A 21,066-nucleotide genomic window follows, 5' to 3' on the forward strand; every position below is an offset into this window, starting at 1 on the left:
GCTAGCGATGCGTCCGACATAGGAATTAATGGCAGCGTTAACGGACTGCGTTACACCGCGTTATGCCGCAGTGTAACGTAGTCCGTCTAACGGACGCCACAGACGCAGTGTGAACCCAGCCTAAGTGAGATGAAAGGTATTTTTTAGGGGTCATCTACCTACATTAGTGATTTTGAGGTGACACTGTACTAAGAGTTTTGTTTAATTTGTGTGTGTACCTAGTTTGTAATATACTCCCTGTCAGCATTCTGCATGGTGTCCTAGGTATCACTTAGTTTGGTGAGCAGCTCTTTCCCGAGTCTGGAGGAGCTGCTCACTCACCGACTAGTGTTTTTCTGTGTGACAGAGACTAGTCAGTGATGTCACAACAGACACCAGCCTCTGCCAGACCCTCCCCTTGCTCCTGCTCCAGCCTCCCCATGCAGCACACAGTGCAAGGAAGCAGGGGAATGACTCAGTTGATTGGAGGAACCAGGAAAGAAATGGCTTCTATATAGGTGAGTATAATGTGCTGTGTGCATCTCTTCCTCCCTTATCCATCAATCCTTCATCCATCCATACCTCCATCCACCTCTCATCCATCCATCCGCACACACATCCATATACACATCACTATAGATTGTGGTTCTGCAGCAGCTGAGGTATATTATTAGTTATATATGTAGATATACATCTCTATAGACTGAGGTTCTGCAGCAGCTGAAGTGTATTATGTGGTATATATGTAGATATGTACACATACATCACTATAGACACTGAGGTTCTGCAGCAGCTGAAAAGTATTATGTGCTATATATGTAGAAATACACACACATCACTATAGACTCTTCACAGTACTTGTATGTCATGGGTAGTATGTGACATGTGAAGCTCTAGCACCACTGTGAATGTGATGTGGACACATGTGAAGCTAGCACCACTGTGGATGTGATGTGGACACATGTGATGCACTAGTACCACTGTGGATGTGATGTGGGGACATGTGATGCACTAGTACCACTGTGGATGTGATGTAGGGACATGTGAAGCTCTATCACCACTGTGGAAGTGGTGTGGGGACATGTGAAGCTCTATCATCACTGTGAAAGTGATGTGGGGACATGTGAAGCTCTGTCACCACTGTGGATCTGATGTGGAGACATGTGAAGCTCTGTCACCACTGTGGATGTGATGAGAAAATATGTGAAGCTATTACCACTATGGATGTGATGTGGACACATGTGAAGCTATCATGACTGTGGATGTAATGTGGGGACATGTGAAGCTATCAACACTATGGATGATATGTGGACACATGTGAAGCTCTGTCACCACTGTGGATGTGATGTGGAGACATGTGAAGCTCTGTTACCACTGTGCATGTAATGTGAAGATATGTGCGGCTCTACCACCAATGTGGATATGATGTGGGGACATGTGAAGCTCTATCATCACTGTGGATGTGACGTGGGGACATGTGACGCAACATCACAACTGTGGATGCGATGTGGGGACATGTGAAGCTATCACCACTGTGGATGTGATGTGGGGACATATGAAGCTATCAAAATTGCGGATGTGATGTGTAGACATGTGAAGCTCTGTCACCACTGTGGATATGATGTGGAGACATGTGAAGCACTATCACCACCCTGGATGTGATGTGGAGACGTGAAGCTCTGTCACCACTGTGGATGTGATGTGGGGACATATGAAGCTATCAAAATTGCGGATGTGATGTGTAGACATGTGAAGCTCTGTCACCACTGTGGATATGATGTGGAGACATGTGAAGCACTATCACCACCCTGGATGTGATGTGGAGACGTGAAGCTATCACCACTGTGGATGTGATGTGGGGACACATGAAGCTATCAGCATTGTAGATGTGATGTGTAGACATGTGAAGCTCTGTCACCACTGTGGATATGATGTGGAGAATGTGAAGCTATCACCACTGTGGATCTTATGTGGAGACATTTGAAGCTTTGTCACCACTGTGGGTGGTGATTGTGCTGCTTTCCACATGTGAGGACATACGGTCCATGCTCTGTTATTTCTGATACTGGAATGATTATAAACGTCAGCGCAGGGGAAGATTACTAACAGCCAATGAGTGTGTAGAAGGTGGGGCTGGGCACTGAGGTTGGGCGGTACCAGGTCTGGCTGTGAAGTTAGGTAATAAAGCACAGGGAGCTGTCAAGTTTGGTAGATTTGCAAGTAAGGCCTCTTTCACACATCAGTTTTTAGCCATCAGGCACAATCCGGCTAATTTAGAAAAAAACGGATCCGTTGCAATTAGTGAAAAACTGATGCGACTGATCTATTTTTCCACTGGATCCGACTTTTTTTTTTTTGGATTTCCTGTTCCGGAGAGAGAGAGATAAACTTCCTGTTCCGGAGAGAGAGACTCCAGAATGGAAAATGCATGATTTCTTTTAAAAAACTGAATCGGTCTCCGGATTCCATCATTTCACCTCACGTTTCATCAGTTTTTCACCGAATCCATCGCTGGCCGTTTTTTCGCTGGACAGAAAAAACGTTCTTCTGTATGTTTTCTCTGGCTGCCGGAAAACTAATTTTCAACGGATCTGGCAAAAAACGGATGAAACGTGAGGCCATCCGTCGCAATCCGGTGGTAATACAAGTCTATAAGATAAAAACAGATCCGGCGGCAACTTTTGCTGGATCCGTTTTTTCAACATTCGACGGATTGTGCCTGATGGCAAAACCCTGATGTGTGAAAGGGGCCTAAACAAAGTGGGTGCAGGGAATGATGTGAAATTCAGGAGGAAGGAAAGGTAGAAACAAAGTACAAAATTTATGGGGGTGTTGTATATCATAATACAGCACAGATTAGCTTAAAAAAATACATTGGATTTCACGGTCGGACAACCTCTTCATGCAAAGTGACATTTAGTGGAGAATATCCGTCTGTCATGGGATTTTCTTGTGGAAATACAGTGCATAGGAAAAATGTCCTTTGGCTAGGGCACACCATGACTTGTAGTCAGAAGGCATAAGATCGCAATCTCGTGTTACTATATTGTAACTAACCATAGTGAATGTGGTTTGTAATGACCTGGAAACTGAAATCTAACAACAACCCTGCTGGATTTCTGAGAGACCACATGAGCATTTCATGTAGCATCTGAGGACATAGATTTTGGGCAAGATAGTCAGTTGTTTCCAAAAATTCTGTGTGTAAAACCAATCTATACATTATTTCAGAATGACCACTTTATTATTTAAAAAAAATGTTATTCACAAAAAGCAATTAGATCACCGTGAGAAAAAATAAAAGCACATGTAAGTACTCGCATATGAACTTGGGATGGACTTGACTAAAACTAGCTCAGCTGCTTCTATTACTCCCATAGCCAAAAATGGAGAGAGATGCAGACATGACAGCCATCCCAGAGATGGGAACCTTATCAAGCATTTATGCTCACAGTAGAAAATGGACATGTTCAGGGATGGTGTATTTTTTTATTCTACTGTTTTAGCTAGCTGTTCAGTGATTGGAAAATGTTTGTTTTAATCATGGGACACTGTCTTCTCCAAATACAAGGTCATTTATTAACGAAAAAATGCAGGCATGCAAAGTATTTCTAGTTGTCCTACCTGCAGAAGAGATTATAGTCTTGCCCCAGTCTACTCAATGTTTACTGGATTGTCTACAAATCAGATAACTATCGTAACAAGGAAATGGACTATCAATTGAATATACTAAATATACACAAAAAAGCTAATCAATATAAAATATAATCTTCATAAAACAATGCAGACACACACAGTAAAGTAAATTAAAGTTATAACATCCTACTAGACCTCTCACATGGAGGTTTCCACAACTCCTACTAAAGCCAATGAAGAGTCACTAAGTAGAGCTGGTTCTTCATCAGGAATGGCATCTTCTTCTCTGTAACATCAAGTGGTTATAGCTGCCAGAGTCCATCGATCAAAGATGTCATCAAGTTAATCATTTGTTTAATGTCACACAGAGTTCTTCCAGCATGTCAGTTAAGCCCCTCTATGTTCTTCTCCAGCAACATATGTCCCTAGCACTTTACATGTATATAATGAGACTTAAAGTTCCCTGTTAGGTCTCAAGCACACTACAAAATCGATGATCAAAGCCTGAATGGCACACCCAGAACCGTTAAAGATCTTTATTATACAGCCATGGTGGCATCATCTGCTGCATTAAACTGACCAAGTACATTCAATATTTTCATAGTTTTAATATTGAAAGTAGATAATTCCATCGACTTCAACATTTTACTTAACATGTTGATCCAGTGGAAGTCAAAAACCTCATGAGGCAGATGCTAATTGACCGATATTAGGTAAAAACTTAATTTCCAAATCTACATTCAGCAAGCCGACTAATTCCCAGGATCAGCGTCTCATAAGCTGTAATATTATATTTTTCAAGAAAAGTGACCATGCCCTCCTTGGTCTTGGTTTTTAGTGAATCGGCCATTAAAGTATCATGTGGCAGAGTGTTCTACAATGTTACTGTTTTTATAGTAAAGAATCGCCATCTGTGATAATGGCGATTCTTTCCTCTAGACATAGAGGGTCTCCCCTTGTCATCTTTGCAGGCATAGGTGTAAAAAGAAAATGAGAAAGATCACTGGACGGCTGACCCAAGAGCTATTTCTTCTGTAGACATACACATGCATGAGTTATTTGGCCGAACATGCCTGAGTTCTCAACAGGAAGAAGGGAGAAAACTGGTATCAGATCTGTCTTGCTTAGGCTATGTTCACATTGTATTTTGGCCACACTTGTAGCTCAGTTGGGGCCTCCGTCTGAAGATCTGAAACACAGGATCTGGATGAAACCCCCAAAGGAATCATTCACTATAATTCACTCTAGGCAATTTGTGATCCCTTGGTCCTGTGTTCCGACAGTGTTTTTTTAGGATCGCACAAAAGCCTCATACAGAGCTACAGTAAAGGTGCATGAGGTACATGGAGAAAACTACAGTCTAAAGCCTTATAAACAATATACTATTAGTAGGATTTGAGCTCTATACTAGTGAGATGTTTGAGACAATGCTTCATTTCCATAAAATTTGCAGAATATATTTTCTGATTTTATCCTATTATTACCCATCAGGGTGCTATACTATTTAGATTTTATCTGAAAATGTCTCTGTTGTATGCTTCATTTGTTTATGTGCATGACTTTGCATTCTGTTAAAAAGCACGTAAAAGCATATACAAACATTCTATAAGATTCCATTTTCCATACAGGCAAAATAATCTTGGCTGCTATATATGCTGAATAAAATGAGAAACAACGACTCTGTTCCACACCAATGTCAAAACATGTCTAGATAGCTAGACTCTGGTAAGGGGAGCCAGTATCATGTCTGGCAACGAGCTCTTCAGGATATATATAGAGTGTGAATACTGCTATGTGTTAGACTTACTCTCATGTTGTTAAAACAACATCAAAAGCATCTCCGTCTCTACTAAACAAGGGAACATTAAAAAATGAGAACAAAAGTCATTCAGAGGAATTTCTAAACATCTCAGCACTAAGCAAAAATAATGACTTACAGGCTTTAGAAGGTAGAAGTATTCTTCTGCTGAAAACCCATAAGAATTACATTGTTATTCCCCCAAAAAACCCTGATAAATTTGATAGAGGTTAATTTGTCAGTTGCAGGTCTGACCATTGAGACTCACAATGAGATTGGGCTGACCATGGGGCCTCCCAGGGGCTGCATATTGGCAAAATTAGCATCCTCTACTCTATGGCAGGTGTGGGCAATTTGTTTTCCCAAGGGGTCGCATAAGAGTCGAACGAATCAGGTGCAATTTAATTCTGCTCGTTATTATTCATTTTTATCACTTAATATTGAACAGAATTAAGTCTGTTAACTGTTATAATGCCCCAACATAGTCCCCTTGCACAGTATTATGCCCCCACACAGCCGCCTTTGCACAATATTATGTTCCCACACAGCTCTCTTGTACAGTATGATGTCCCTACACAGTCCTTTTATATAGTATTATTTCCCCACACAGCCCCCTTGCACAGTATTGTGGCCCAACAAAGCTCCCTTGCATAATATCATGCCTCCACACAGCCTCCTTGCACAGTATTATACCTCCAAACAGCCCCCCATGTAGTATGATATCCCTACACAGCCCCCCATGTAGTATGATATCCCTACACAGCCCCCCATATAGTATTATTTCCCCACACAACCAGATTACAAAATATTATGTCCTCACACAGCCCTCTTGCACAGTATTATGCCCCACACATAACCCCCTTACACAGTATAATGTCCCCAACAAACCCCCTTGAACAGTATTATGTCCTCAAACAGGCCCTTTGCACAATATGATGTCACCAAACAGCTCCCCATGCAGTATGATGTCCCTGCACACCGCCTCCTTGCACAGTTGTAAAACTGGTAAAAGAAAAAGTAGCAATAGCAAAGGATGGGGTAATGTAAAAGAGAAGAAAATGCATTTAATGACTAAGAAGCATCAGCACAACTATTCATAATAGCAGTTGTATTAGTATTGCCAAGTGCAAGACTCAAATGGCCTCCTTTGCCTGCAGCAAGAGTGGAGGGCATTATGCCTCAGCCTCAGAGGGCATTATGGAATATATAGCACATAATTCGCCTCTGCCACTGTAGGATGATGTTACCTCTGACAGTGACACTGCCAGTTTGAGTCAGTGTTCTGCACAATCCTCCACTGCCATAACACTTAATCTTTTACTTAGGCTAGGTTCACATTGCGTTAACAGCAGCCCGTTCAACACATATGTTAACGGGCTGCTGTTAACGCAAGTGCCGGTATGGCAGCGCGCTAGCGCAGATAGAGCATCTGCTAGCTCTATCTGCGCTAGCGGTGACGGACCCGTAAACGCTGCTGACCGCGTCTCGGGGTCCGTCACTCAATGACGGCATATGGCTAGCGCACGCCCATTGTGGGCGTACGCTAGTGATGCGTCCGACATTGCAGTCAATGGCTGCATTAACGGACTGCGTTACACCGCGTTATGCCGCGGTGTAACGTAGTCCGTCTAATGGACGGGTTTAACGCGATGTGAACCCAGCCTAAGATGAAAGATGTCAGTTTTATGTTTGCATACATTTGTTTCTATGGTGCATGGCTATGTGGGAACACTTATCCAGCAAAGAAAAAGAAAACAAAAAAATTTGTAGAACTCAGTTGCCTTATATCAATTAAAAATTGATGTTTACTTAATTCCAACAGGTCATATAAGACTCTCCCTCATGCTTTGAAAAAAAATCATGTTCAACATGCTTTGCCGCAAGGGATGCTTTTAAAACCCATTGGTATAAAAAAAAAAAGAGCAAGTTTTTAATTGATGTCAGGCAACTGTGCACTGGAAATGTTCATGTAATCTTTCACACTGCAGACTTTCAATTCCGTTATCACACCTCTATCTGTTCTGCATCTGTCACGAATGTGTCAGGTCCCCCTGGAAGACCTGAAGTTAGAGGGTCAAGTTGGGTAATGAATCGCAGGTCTTCTTTAGTGATGGTGTGATTTGTGTCCCATATTAAATGGATTTAGTTTCTTCTGGTGCTGAAGAGATTAATGACCCTTTCCATGTGGCCAGACACATGCAGCTCCATTTCAGCTGCTTCTGATCAGGTAATTACCTCTTCCTATATAAACTGGTCGGACTTTCTTGTCCCTGCTGGTGAAAGCTAAGTGATTGAAGTAGAGTTGCTGTAGAAGTGTCCTGTGGTTTGCTGTAGTACGTGTGCTCATCTCCTGGTACCTGTTTCCATTTAGTTAATTCCTCCCTGTCCCTAGTGACCTCCCTATTGTTGGTTAGTGCTTTTGTATGAAAGAGGTTTTCTGCTATCCCTGTTTTGTCTTTGTGTCTTGCTTACATTACATTTCTGTCCCATACCTCAAGGGGTGGGAGAGGGAACAGATCAGGGTTTAACAAGAGCATAGTAAGGTCACAGACTCAGCCTCTCTACCTTAAAGAGTACCCCCGAGACAGGGATAGTTAGTATCCCAGTTCTATGGACAGTTTGAGGCCCCCTTCCTTACCGGAGACCATCTCAATGTGACATCATCTTAATCCCCTAAATCGCAACACTTCATGGGGAGGGTGGTGGTGAAGGAGCTAAGGAAGATATTTCTACTAGTTGACTCTAAGAGTTGAACAGTCAGCCTTTACACTCAGAAGACTTAGGGTCAGAGAAGGTGGAGAACACAATTCAAATGTCTAGCTGTGTTGACGGCTCTCAACTGTGGCACTAGGGGCAGTGGCTTTGGTTGCCAAGGTGGCAGTAGCACCCTGTCAGGGCAAATCTAAAAGTGGAAAGCGGGTGGGGCGCAAAGAGCTCTGGACATTTCCCACACTGAAGCAACAATCAGTCGAGCAATGGATGATGATGATTGTTTGGTGGACAAGACCTGGGAACCAGATTGGGGTGACAAAGAAGCCATTGGAGGAGGAGAGTGATGGTATCAACAACAAAGAGAGGAGCCTATGTTTGGAAAAAAAATCTTCTGGGGGCTTCTTCTTCAGTCAGCTCAGGAGCAGGTGATGCAACAACAGCTGCTGGTGGAGGGTGCTCAACATCGCCTGAAAGAAGATTGTGGTGAGTCCCATGTGTAGACATCTTGGGTGTGAGAATTATTTTCCACATTCCTGGCAGTGTGCAGCCTCTGCAGAAGAAAAATACATCTTGGAAATCTAGGCTCGAATAGACTAGGAACTATGGCTTTCCATCAGCACATGAAGTGATATTACATGGGAAAAGCAAGCTGTTCCGCAATAAGAGCAAGGCTTATCTCTCTTTTAGCCAGTCCACCTCCTCAAATAGTGTCTGGTACTGTCATCATTATTATCATCATCTTCCTCATCTATTGCTTTCCGTACTCAGCTATATGTGTGCCCAGGAAAGAAGCATACAATCATCCACTTGTTTGGAAACTCAAGTTATAAATATCTAAGTTCATCACAACCACTGTTGTACCACGTAGATTGTACTGCTTTTTGCGAAATGACTGCATGTGCATAGCATTGTTCTGAAACACCTATCTGCCAGTATTTCTTGAAGAAATAAATCCGTACTTTGTAATCTCATATGGTAGAGACCATGAGCTGCTTTTTGGAATGGATGTTGTGCTGCAAGGTCCACTCCACCAAGACATCAGCAATTAAGGCTAGCGAATTTAAAGGGGTTGTCCGCTCCAAATTGGTAAGTCTGCAGTCACTCCTGCCCAGAGCCCGTCAAGAGGGCATGGCATGCTCCATACTCTTGTATTGAACAAGGCCACACCCCGTCCAGTGACGTGGCCATCCAGTGGGTGTGAGTATGTAGAACTCATACATATGCTCCGGCCCGACTCAGAAACCGGCGAATCTCTGCAGTGTGTGCGCTGGGGAGAATTTATAAGTCTGCAGTCACACAGAGGGACTGTAAACTCATCGATTTGGACCGGAAAACTACTTTAAATTACTTTCATGATCATTGACTCAGTGCTTTGAACAATGACAATGCACTATTACAAGTGGTTCAGATTTTACTAAAGACACCTCCACACCTTGTATATTTCACATATTCCTTAATTAAAATTTTCCTGTATCCAAACGCAACTGGGCAGACTGTTGTATCCAATGTCACACTAGATGGCTCTTTGTCAACTACAACTAGGCAACTTAGTAGGCAATAATGCCAAAACATCATGGTTGCAAAGTAACATATGCTAATTGCATAAGATACGCACTGTAGGGATTTCTGCTCTCTGGTAGCCTCTTGGATACGCACAGGCACAGAGCAGACACAGAGAGTTTATATAAAAAAAAAGAAAGTCCTTAATAAACTTTACAGCTCCAATTTGAAAACAGCCTTTCTTCAGCACAAATGAAAAACAAACGGTCCTTTCTTTAGCACAAATGAATAACAAAACAGTCCTTTCCCTGTGTAAGGCAAAGAAGATCAAAAGTCTCACCAATTGGCATTACAGGCACTTCTCAGTCTCTAGCATAGACTGTCCACCTTTAACTGTCTTTCTCCAGGTCCAACACAACGCACTCTGCTAAGCTACCACAGCTGTCTTTTATTACACCTGTAAGACCAGGACAGGAGTTTTGGAGTGACCTTTCCCATCCAGGCTCTTTCCGGACCCAAAATCCAGTGGAATAAAAACCCTCTCAGTAATCTAGTGCTATTGGCACAGACTTTACATTACAGAGGCTAGCCGCCTCATTGACACTACCCCTGCCATTTAGGCCTTTACCTCCTGCTTTCTTACAGTATCCTCAATTTGATTGTGAACAAAAGGCAAACAAAAAGTTCAAACTAAAATGTATGGGTAGCCATTCATAAGTACAATTTTCTTTACCATCATTGAAATTTTTTTATTGCAAAAATTAGCATTTTTGGGGAATTTACTAGGCACCAAAGGCAATTGTTTTTGTTAAACAAAACTTCATGGGTTAAAATGAGGATTTTTGGTGCCTTGACTAGTGTGATTTCTGTAGGCCCCTGGGCAGGATGACCCCAGCCTAGGACCTGGTCCATAAAAGGCTGATGTAGTATTATTTCTCATAACTAACTCATACAGTTAGAGGGTAAGCAAGCCAGGAGCTCAACCCTGACTTTATACTTTGCAATGTTTTATCATGGACAAAGAAAGCAACACAAAAGTTGATAGAACGCTGACACAAGATTTGATGGTTATCCTCAAGTCCAGGCCCATGCAAGCCTTGTTCATAAAATACAACGTCAAACCAGGTTTGATGACCTAGGAACAGTTCCTTAGCGGGAAATTTCAGTAGTTGTCTTGGACTTACAGGCAGCGACAGAACGGTTTGGCTGATCAGAGAAGACAAAGAGGGATAATTTTTGGACTGTTTTTTAATAATTTAATGACAAAACAAATCAACAACATGAAAGTCTGTCCTTAAGCTGTGTTATTAAACAGGATATTGTGTACTACTGATTACTATTTGTGTATATGCTGAAGTCACTTTGACATTACTAAGGCTGTGTTTGTATAAAAGAGCTCAAAAGGGGTGGAATACAGTACTAGGAGACCTCAGAGTGTTTCAAGCATCTTTTCAGGGCAATTGGAGGCTTTGCAGTATTTGTAATTTATGGTTGATCAATTTGTTACAAATTAAATTTTGGTGAAAAATTTGTTGAAGGTGAATTTGAATTGAAATAAATTTCCTCATCTCTACTTTGAAAATTTCCCTATTGACACTCTTTTTCTTTATGAGACTCAAATAACCAATTCAGTTGTGTCTACGTAATTATTATATGCTGCTGTATTCATGAAATCTACAAAAGGGGGAACTATGTACTATAATGCACATGCACTGCAGAAAGTGAATGCTGGGAGATATAGTTCAACAAAAAAATACAACACGTTATAATTGCTGCTCCCATTCTTTTATAAAAGAAAATGTATTTTACATGTAATATATAGTTTACATTAAAGCTACATGACTTTAGCATTCAAATATTTTTACGATGGCTGTTAAACGCAAGTTAGGCAATCAATCACTGGATAAGAAGGTAGACTAAAAGCTATAAAAGTGTAACACATGTCACAAGTAGTGGAATAAATGTGTAACTATCAGCAATACTTGCCATTCAAGACACTTAATGAAACCCCTTGAAAATGTTACGGTGTCCCAGGTCAGACTGCCCTGTCTACAACCTTAAATTAGAAGGATATGATTAGATTTTCTTTCGTATAAAGTTATTAAAGTCATGTAGAACACAAATCTTTCATACAGTATATTATATACTATATCTGTTCCCTGTTGATCATGCTGGGGTTCAACTAAGGAGAAATGTGAGAATTCTGCATAAGATTGTGTCACAGAAGAAATTCTTTTACTTTAATAAAGATTTTCAAACCAGCATCCAACAATAGGACATTTAAATTTTAGCAAAAATGAGGCTGTGTCGTGAAGAAAGTTCATGCTGCCTAGCAAGAGCCCTCTCATGAGCCACGCGCTTGGCTGCATTTCCTATCGTAAATGCCGAAGTGGATATGATGGGTTTACATTGACATATCCATAACAAAGACCTGAATTGTGCCATTCAATTACTCAAGATGCAAATTGTCTCTTCAGAGAGGAAGAGGACTAGAACTCTAGTGCCACCTATAGGAAGTAGCAATCCAAAAAGTCAATGTTCACAAGGCTCCTTCCTTGTCTCATAACATAGGATAAAAGCCAAAACCAGAATCTCAATTTGCAGACACTGTGTTTCGGGGTACTGCCCCTCATCAGTACAAAGTGGAGATCTGGTTTGGCTGGGTGAGACACGTCTGACCTGGATCCAAGGGGTAACATTTCTCCTTCAATGATACACAAAAGTAACTGATAAAAGTCTGTAAAAGTCTACATTATCTCCGATTTTATACAGTATCACTATATCTTCCTAGGTAGTATCCATTTTTCATAGCATCTCTCTTTCAATCAAATTCATCAACTGTTCAAATCACATCTTAGCATTCCATCAGGTTTACACACTGTATCGACATACAGTCCATGGCATACATCGCCTACTGTTAAAAACAAACAAAAGTTGTTTTTTTTCGTCTGTATGGGTGTAGAATAGGGTAATTGACTATTAGAGATGAGCGGATAAGGAAAAATTCAAATTCACCTGTTTGGGTGTTTTTTTCCCCAGGAAATTTGATTTACATAGAAGTTATTTTCCATTAATTTAATGTCACCTAAGAAGCTCTGGTGTCTTTACAGATCCCAGAGCATAATAAACGTAATATGCAGAAAATAAGAAATGCACCTTTATCTCTTCAGCCTGGACTCCCAGGGAAAGTCATAATGTCAAACCTGCAACGTGACCTTGGGGATTTCAGTGTATGCAACAGGATCAGAAGATGTGACAAGAACCAGACAGGTGATGTGAAGGGTGAGGAGTGAAGGTTCTGGAGAGGAGAACAGTAAGGTAAATGATTTTTTAACCTTTCGATCACACTTTACAGTTCAGGAAAATTGCAGCTTTAGCAGTTCGAATTATTGTAAACTTTTAGTAGAATTCAATTCCACTGAAATTTATTTTCTTATCTCCATTGACTATACAAGAAAAAAAAAATAGTTTTCGGACATACACCAATCCATGAATATTTAGCCCTCTAGATATATTTTATCATTTTATGCTGGTAGCTTTCACAGTGTATGCAGCAAAGAGCTAAGTAATGTAAACAGATATGAAAGTTCGACACCTAGTAAAGCACCACTCCGCCTAGTTTTTTTATCGCACTGCTGGAGTGGTACTTTAAATGTAATTCCGCTGCCCTGTCTCATATTCACCCGCTGCCTTCATCGTTTTCCAGAGTCATTCAGGTCGGTCTCCGGCTAAGAAACCTGCCAGCAGGCACAGCTCCAGTGTTTCTTGTAGTACGTCACTTTTCAATACATCTCTATGAGAGTCTCGTTCTGGCTCTCATAGATTTGCATTGAGAGCTTGTGACGTAGCTTCTGACTTCTGGCGAGTCAGAAGCTGCGCTCAGCTAACAAAATGGTGCTGCAGGACTGGAGTGATGCCAAAATTGAAGACGCTGCAGGGTGAGTATATGACAGGGGCAGGGTACTTACATTTAAAGCGCCACTTCAGTGCTGGAAAAAAACCCGCTACTGTGGTGCTTTAATTATGGCTCACAAGGCTATATAATAGGTGATCTAAGCACCAATAGAGATCACATAAATGGCAACTCTACGTTCTTGCCGTCTTCTGATAGCAATGCTCTAAGAACACTGTAGCTGTGTTTTGAGATATAATGAGATCAATACGAATGATAGCAAAAATGAATGGGTTCTCCAGTTTAGAAAGTTATTTTCATATACCCAAGTTAGGAAATATAGAGGTCCTCTGTTCACAAGTCTCATCACTTGACCAGAGCAAAGAGTAGTTATATAAGAGCAGTTCTCTATCTAGAGTAATGTTTCCCAAACTCCGTCCTCACGTCCCCCAACACATCATGTTTTCAGGATTTCCTTGGTATTGTACAGATGACAGAACCTCTGGCTATTTCTGATGCCTGAATAATATTTCCATTACCTGTGCAATACTAAAGAAATCCTGAAAACATGACGTGTTGGGGGCCATGAGGACAGGAGTTTGGGAATCACTGATATAGAGGAACTGTTCTGATATGGATGGGTACTATGTAATGCCTAAATGTGAATTGGACTTTGAATATAAATCAAAAGTATAAAGAAATCGAAGAAAATGTGTAATACAACTTAGCAAAAAAAATGCTTCTTTCTCTAATTATGAGCCATTTTCCCCCTCTTGCCTGCCTCCTGTACTCACGATTTTTCATTTAAAAAAAAACAGTTTAAATATATCTTTCTCAAAATGGACGGAAAGCACAGTGAGGTATTTTTTACAGAGAAAATTTATGTCTAAACAGAGGGAAGGAGCCAGGACCAGATTGAAAAGTAAGTAAAAGTAAGAGCCAGAGAAACAGATGTATAGATTCTAGCTGGATTCACAGCTACACTACTCTATACTACTGGATAGAGTCATCCATGTATATGCAGCTTTTGTCTGTGTGCTACCAATGGAAAAAAAAGCAGGATTACATTTTCTGTCTTTACTGTATGGAAGACATGATAGCATTTAGTATTCACCCACCAGGTCAAAGCCAATTTCAAATTAAGAGATAGAGCCTGCAATGGAACAATTAGAAAAAAATGTAGGATAGTCATATACAGTTGTGGCCAAAAGTATTGACACCCCTGCAATTCTGTCAGATAATACTCAGTTTCTTCCTGAAAATGATTGCAATCACAAATTCTTTGGTATTATTATCTTCATTTAATTTGTCTTAAATGAAAAAACACAAAAGAGAATGAAGCAAAAAGCAAAACATTGATCATTTCACACAAAACTCCAAAAATGGGCCAGACAAAAGTATTGGCACCCTCAGCCTAATACTTGGTTGCACAACCTTTAGCCAAAATAACTGCGACCAACCGCTTCCGGTAACCATCAATGAGTTTCTTACAATGCTCTGCTGGAATTTTAGACCATTCTTCTTTGGCAAACTGCTCCAGGTCCCTGATATTTGAAGGGTGCCTTCTCCAAACTGCCATTTTTAGATCTCTCCACAGGTGTTCTATGGGATTCAGGTCTGGACTCATTGCTGGCCACATTAGAAGTCTCCAGTGCTTTCTCTCAAACCATTTTCTAGTGCTTTTTGAAGTGTGTTTTGGGTCATTGTCCTGCTGGAAGACCCATGGCCTCTGAGGGAGACCCAGCTTTCTCACACTGGGCCCTACATTATGCTGCAAAATTTGTTGGTAGTCTTCAGACTTCATAATGCCATGTACACGGTCAAGCAGTCCAGTGCCAGAGGCAGCAGAGCAATCGCAAAACATCAGGGAACCTCCGCCATGTTTGACTGTAGGGACCGTGTTCTTTTCTTTGAATGCCTCTTTTTTTCTCCTGTAAACTCTATGTTGATGCCTTTGCCCAAAAAGCTCTACTTTTGTCTCATCTGACCAGAGAACATTCTTCCAAAACGTTTTAGGCTTTTTGAGGTAAGTTTTGGCAAACTCCAGCCTGGCTTTTTTATGTCTCGGGGTAAGAAGTGGGGTCTTCCTGTGTCTCCTACCATACAGTCCCTTTCCATTCAGATGCCGACAGAGTATGGGTTGACACTGTCGTACCCTCGGACTGCAGGGCAGCTTGAACTTGTTTGGATGTTAGTCGAGGTTCTTTATCCAACATCCGCACAATCTTGCATTGAAATCTCTTGTCAATTTTTCTTTTCCGTCCACATCTAGGGAGGTTAGCCACAGTGCCATGGGCTTTAAACTTTTTGATGACACTGCGCATGGTAGACACAGGAACATTCAGGTCTTTGGAGATGGACTTGTAGCCTTGAGATTGCTCATGCTTCCTCACAATTTGGTTTCTCAAGTCCTCAGACAGTTCTTTGGTCTTCTTTCTTTTCTCCATGCTCAATGTGGTACACACAAGGACACAGGACAGAGGTTGAGTCAACTTTAATCCATGTCAACTGGCTGCAAGTGTGATTTAGTTATTGCCAACACCTGTTAGGTGCCACAGGTAAGTTACAGGTGCTGTTAATTACACAAATTAGAGAAGCATCACATGATTTTTCGAACAGTGCCAATACTTTTGTCCACCCCCTTTTTTATGTTTGGTGTGGAATTATATCCAATTTGGCTTTAGGACAATTCTTTTTGTGTTTTTTCATTTAAGACAAATTAAATGAAGATAATAATACCAAAGAATTTGTTTGCAATCATTTTCAGGAAGAAACTGAGTATTGTCTGACAGAATTGCAGGGGTGTCGATACTTTTGGCCACAACTGTAGTCGTCAAAAATTGTATTTTTCTCGATGTACTGTACACATACATGACAGTTCCTCTTTAATTCCTCCTGTGGTGGCACTGAAGGGACATTACGGTATACACTTACTGCCATAAATAAGAACTCAACACTAGGATTCCAAGCAGGGGAGCACTTTGTGCATAGTTCAGAGACCTTGCTAACAAGATAGGATTGTCCAAAATGAAGAACTCTTATAATAATATATTCTTCTAAAATACTTTTAGGCAATAGAATGCTAAATACAAAAAAGATACAGTATGAAGAACATTACACAGGTTTTGTTCTCCTATGACAGTTATCAACTTTGTTTTATCATTTATTATTATGATTTACACAGTACCAACATCTGTTGAGGCACTGTACAAAGTATACATTACTAAAATTAACAATGAACACTTGAAATGTGAATCTCTGTAGAAATGATGAGATAAGCCAAGTGGAAACATGTAAAAAAAAATATTAAAGTGGGGAGCCCAAGTCTGATACATTAAGCAACGGAGGACAGGTATGATGGAGGTACGTTCAGATAAGATTTCAGAGACAACGATAAAAGTCATTAAAATACTGTGAATGTTTGAGATGAGGAATGTCTGACATGAGGAAGAGATTTTCAGAAAATGTATAGGGCATGGAGACAAGAGAGAATAGGAGAATGAACAGGGTTGCCGAAGTAACTGGAAACTCAAAAATGGTTGCGGAAAACTCGAACCCCCTAAAAATGTAAAAAGTTGAGTAGTTTTATTTGCCATATATTTTATGTGAAAAACATGAAATGTTGTTGGCACAATTGTAATATATGCCACGTGTGATATAATTATAGTACAGGTGTTTCTGCACGTGAAAAAAATGAAAATCAGAATGCAACGTTCAAGGCATGTTCTTACATGGGATCATCGTATAGATGTAAGATTAGGACATTGCTGCATTTTAGAAAGTTGAGCTTTGTGTAGATTTCAGCCTATACAAGGCTTGCAAGTGGTATTGCAGCTCGGCCCACACTTGCCTCATGGACAAGTGTGATGCTGTTTAGTGATGAGCGAGTGTACTCGTTGCTCAGGCTTTCCCCGAGCACGCTCGGGTGACCGATTATTTATGACAGCTCGGTGATTTAGTTTTCATTGCGGCAGCTGAATGATTTACAGCTATTAGCCAGGCTGAGTACTTGTGGGGGTTGCCTGGTTGCTAGGGAATCCCCACATGTAATCAAGCAGGCTAGTAGCTGTAAATCATTCAGCTGCCGCGAAGAAAACTAGATCTCCGAACACTAACAAATACTCCCGAGCAACAAGTACATTCGCTCGTCACTAATGCTGTTATTAGAAGTTTTTTCTAAACTCAAAAACTACTTTAAAGGGAACCTGTCAACATTTTTTTGCCTTATAAACAATGCCTATCACCCATCGGCCTGGACCACTTAATTTGCATGCATCGCAGGACATAAATAAAGCACTTTTTTATATGTATGCAGGGGCACCTCTGAGGGTATAATGGGATTGTAGGAACCCTATTTACATGATTTTAAAGATAACTGGAATGGTTTATAAAGGCAAAAACCTGGTGATCAGTTCCCTTTAACTTTAACAATAGCAAAAAATACCAACTAAAGGTAATGATGGCAAATGTAAATTCCCCCGAGCCCTATATCCCCTTGTATCAAGACATTGGTGTTTCTAAAAAAGTGATGTCATACTTGAAAAGCTATAGTTTCATGTTGCATATATTCCACTGACATTTCCACTTCTACCGTTCTGTCTATGAAATATTTACATTTTTGGAAGAGAGGTATAATGATGAGTGGAAAATTATCAGCGGTGTCCCAGACTGCTGCCTAAGCTGGAAAAACATATTATGGTTAATTCATGAAACTCATAAAACTTTCTGCCTTGCTGGAACATTGAAGCCAACTCGAATGAATGACAAGGACGTGTGCCAGGCTAATTCTGGAAGGGTTCTCTCTGCCTCAATTTCTCATCAAGTTAGATGCAGAGATCCACAAGAATGTCGGCCTCATTACACAGGTCCGATTGTAGGGAGCCACAATAGTTATACAGTGCAAGGTTTATTTGGTGCTGAAACACATTGACATGTTTCATAAACTGACTATGGATGTTTTACTACTGGTATTAAATATGTCACTGCTGTAGAAGAGCATTAACTGTTAACGTCTAAACTGACATATACAGTACAATCCTCGATGTACGCAAGACACAGATTTAATTGGGTATTCCCATCTTATGGGGTGATGGCATAATAGGATGGTCATAATTTGTCATCATTGATCATCCGATTTTCCAAACAATATATCCCTGCATTTAACTATCAAAATGTACAATTCATGATCTTGACTTTCAAGCCTTCTTTTATTTATTGAACATCTCAATTGCACAGGTTGGTTTAAAAACAACAGTACATCGATATCATGTGAGCTCAATCCATAAATTCCTGAGATACAACCCAACATGTCCATAACACGCTTCTCTTCAAGCCCCATATTCACCATATTCCAGCAAGCTTAGTCAAGCCCAGACAGAAGTCCTGGCCTTCATGCAGTTGTTAATTTGACACCACCATAGGATTGTTGCAGAGAAAGTAGACCCCTTTCTGGCAATGGTATTCCCGAATGACAATGGCCTCTTTCATCAAAAGAATGTGGAATCTCACATTATAGAAGTTGTTTAAGAATGATTTGAGGTTACATATAATTTGGTGTGCTGACTTGGCCTCAGATTTCACAGGGCTCAATCCCATTGAGCATCTGTACCTCGAAGCTTGCAAAATTTTAGGTGGAGTCCTTGGATGGAAAGACAATATTAGGTAGGTGGCTTTAATGTTATGGGTAATCGGATAATACATAAAAGACCACACAGGACACATTTAAAGGGAACCTGTCATGCTGGTAATGGTACTAACCTGCAGATATTGGGTTAGTCTGCAGGTTAATGGCGTCAGAAAGGTGCCTGGCCATTGTACGGAAATTGCGGCACCAGGGAGAAAATGAACTTTATTTCTCCTGAGAGCCGCTGGCTTTCAGTCATGAAGGCATACTGGCTCGGCTTCAGTCATTGCTCAGTTTACAGTGCCAGAAGAACACCCGGGCACTTTGACTGACAGCTGGCACAGCACTCATGCACTGCACTGCAAAGTGCTGTGGCGTTATCACAGCTACTGCTGACAGCATAGTTAGTGATAACTTAAGCAACGACTGAAATCCAGCAGCTCCTAAAAGAAATAAAGTTAATTTTCTCAAGGGTGCCGAACTTTCAGAAAAAAAGCCGGGCACCTACATAATTCTATTAACTTGTAGATTAACTTTAACAGCCATGACAGGCTCACTTTAAAAGTATTATGATTTTGTAATATCCAGCTACTTCTCTTTCCAGGATAAAATGTTTCAATAATGTAGGAACGAGAAATATCACAGCCCGAATGTTAAATACCACCCAGAGTGAAACACAAAATGGTCTTTTAAGGTCTTCTCAGGGAAAACACCCAGCAAGCATTAAACATCTGCTAGGCTATTTCTGGTAAGAATCCAGGATATAGGAAGGCTATATGAAAATACACACCTCTCATCTCTGCTGTCTCGTTCAAGATGCTGGGAGTGGGTCATTCTGTATAGCACATGTTCCATAGCTATGTCTGTTTGCTGGCTGCTCACATAATAGACAATTAAGGGATCCTTACATTAGTACTATATATTTATTTCACTCTAAATTTCATGCACAAAGCCAAAGATGTGCGGTTAATACATCTCAGAAGGAAGGCTAAAGATGCCTGTAATTATTTCCTGCTGGGCGTGAGGGATGTCACTTGGCAGCAGCAGATGAATGGGTTCAGTCCTGCTGACAAGTTAACATAAAGATCTGTGTGGGGTGACATTGCAAACAACTAGAGGGCAACAATTTCTCCCTTATCTAGTGTCTTACAGAAGGATCAGGAAGTGTTGTCACCGCTGGCTACATATTTGTACAATTAATCAGCTATGTGTCTAAAGTGTGGTTCCATTTGTGGTCAGACTTCACTAACACATTTGTAAATTTCATAAATAGCTCTTTTATAGACATAAGGGGTTATGCCCCCGAAATACAAAAATAAGTCAATGGTTTATATGTGAAAATTTAAGACACAGTAAAAGTGAAATAATTTCTTTACAATTAGGCAATTTGTGGTTGATGAGAAATAATGTGTTTTACATGTTTTCTAATGCCAGGTTGCATGTGCAGAAAATCTCTATACACAAAAGAAAGTAAATTGCGGATGCACAGATCCACCTTTCAACTGCACAGAAACAAGATATGCTTGTCTAAGTGATGTAGGAGATTGCCGCCATCATCTGACTGAGCGCAAGCCAGAAGTAACGGTGACAAGCGTTCAATGCACGTCTATGGGAGCCTCATTCTCACTATTATCCTGAAAGGGGAAATCCCATCTCCAAGTTCCTATCCATATTAGGAGAGGATCTTGGAGATGGGAATTACGATAAGATACACTTTATTGATCTCGGGGGAAATTATGGTATTACAGCAGCAATACAAACAGCAGTACATAAAATTCCCCTTTAAGGATAATAGCAGATTATTAAACATTTTAATAAAAATGATTGTTAGGAATCATACGTAAAATCATCCCTCATTATTTCTTTGTAGAGCAGCCCAAGTTCCCCATCAGTCTCCACGCTTTCTCTTGCAGCAGGAATGGGATA

The 21,066-nt window shown here is 40.6% G+C and overlaps 1 protein-coding gene and 1 long non-coding RNA gene across 2 annotated transcripts in view; one reads left to right on the top strand and one right to left on the bottom strand.

Moving 5' to 3' along the window:
• The window catches only part of NUAK1 (NUAK family kinase 1), a 122,149-nt gene that overhangs the window by 53,051 nt on the left and 48,032 nt on the right, over window positions 1-21,066 (bottom strand). The gene's annotated exons all lie outside the window — the stretch shown is intronic.
• LOC143773750 (uncharacterized) lies at window positions 387-20,927 on the top strand. The gene is made up of 3 exons (XR_013215346.1): window positions 387-497; window positions 12,796-12,943; window positions 20,575-20,927. It is a non-coding gene; the product is annotated as an uncharacterized LOC143773750 (long non-coding RNA).

Source organism: Ranitomeya variabilis, chromosome 5 (assembly GCF_051348905.1).
Source record: "Ranitomeya variabilis isolate aRanVar5 chromosome 5, aRanVar5.hap1, whole genome shotgun sequence".
NCBI lineage: Eukaryota > Metazoa > Chordata > Amphibia > Anura > Dendrobatidae > Ranitomeya > Ranitomeya variabilis.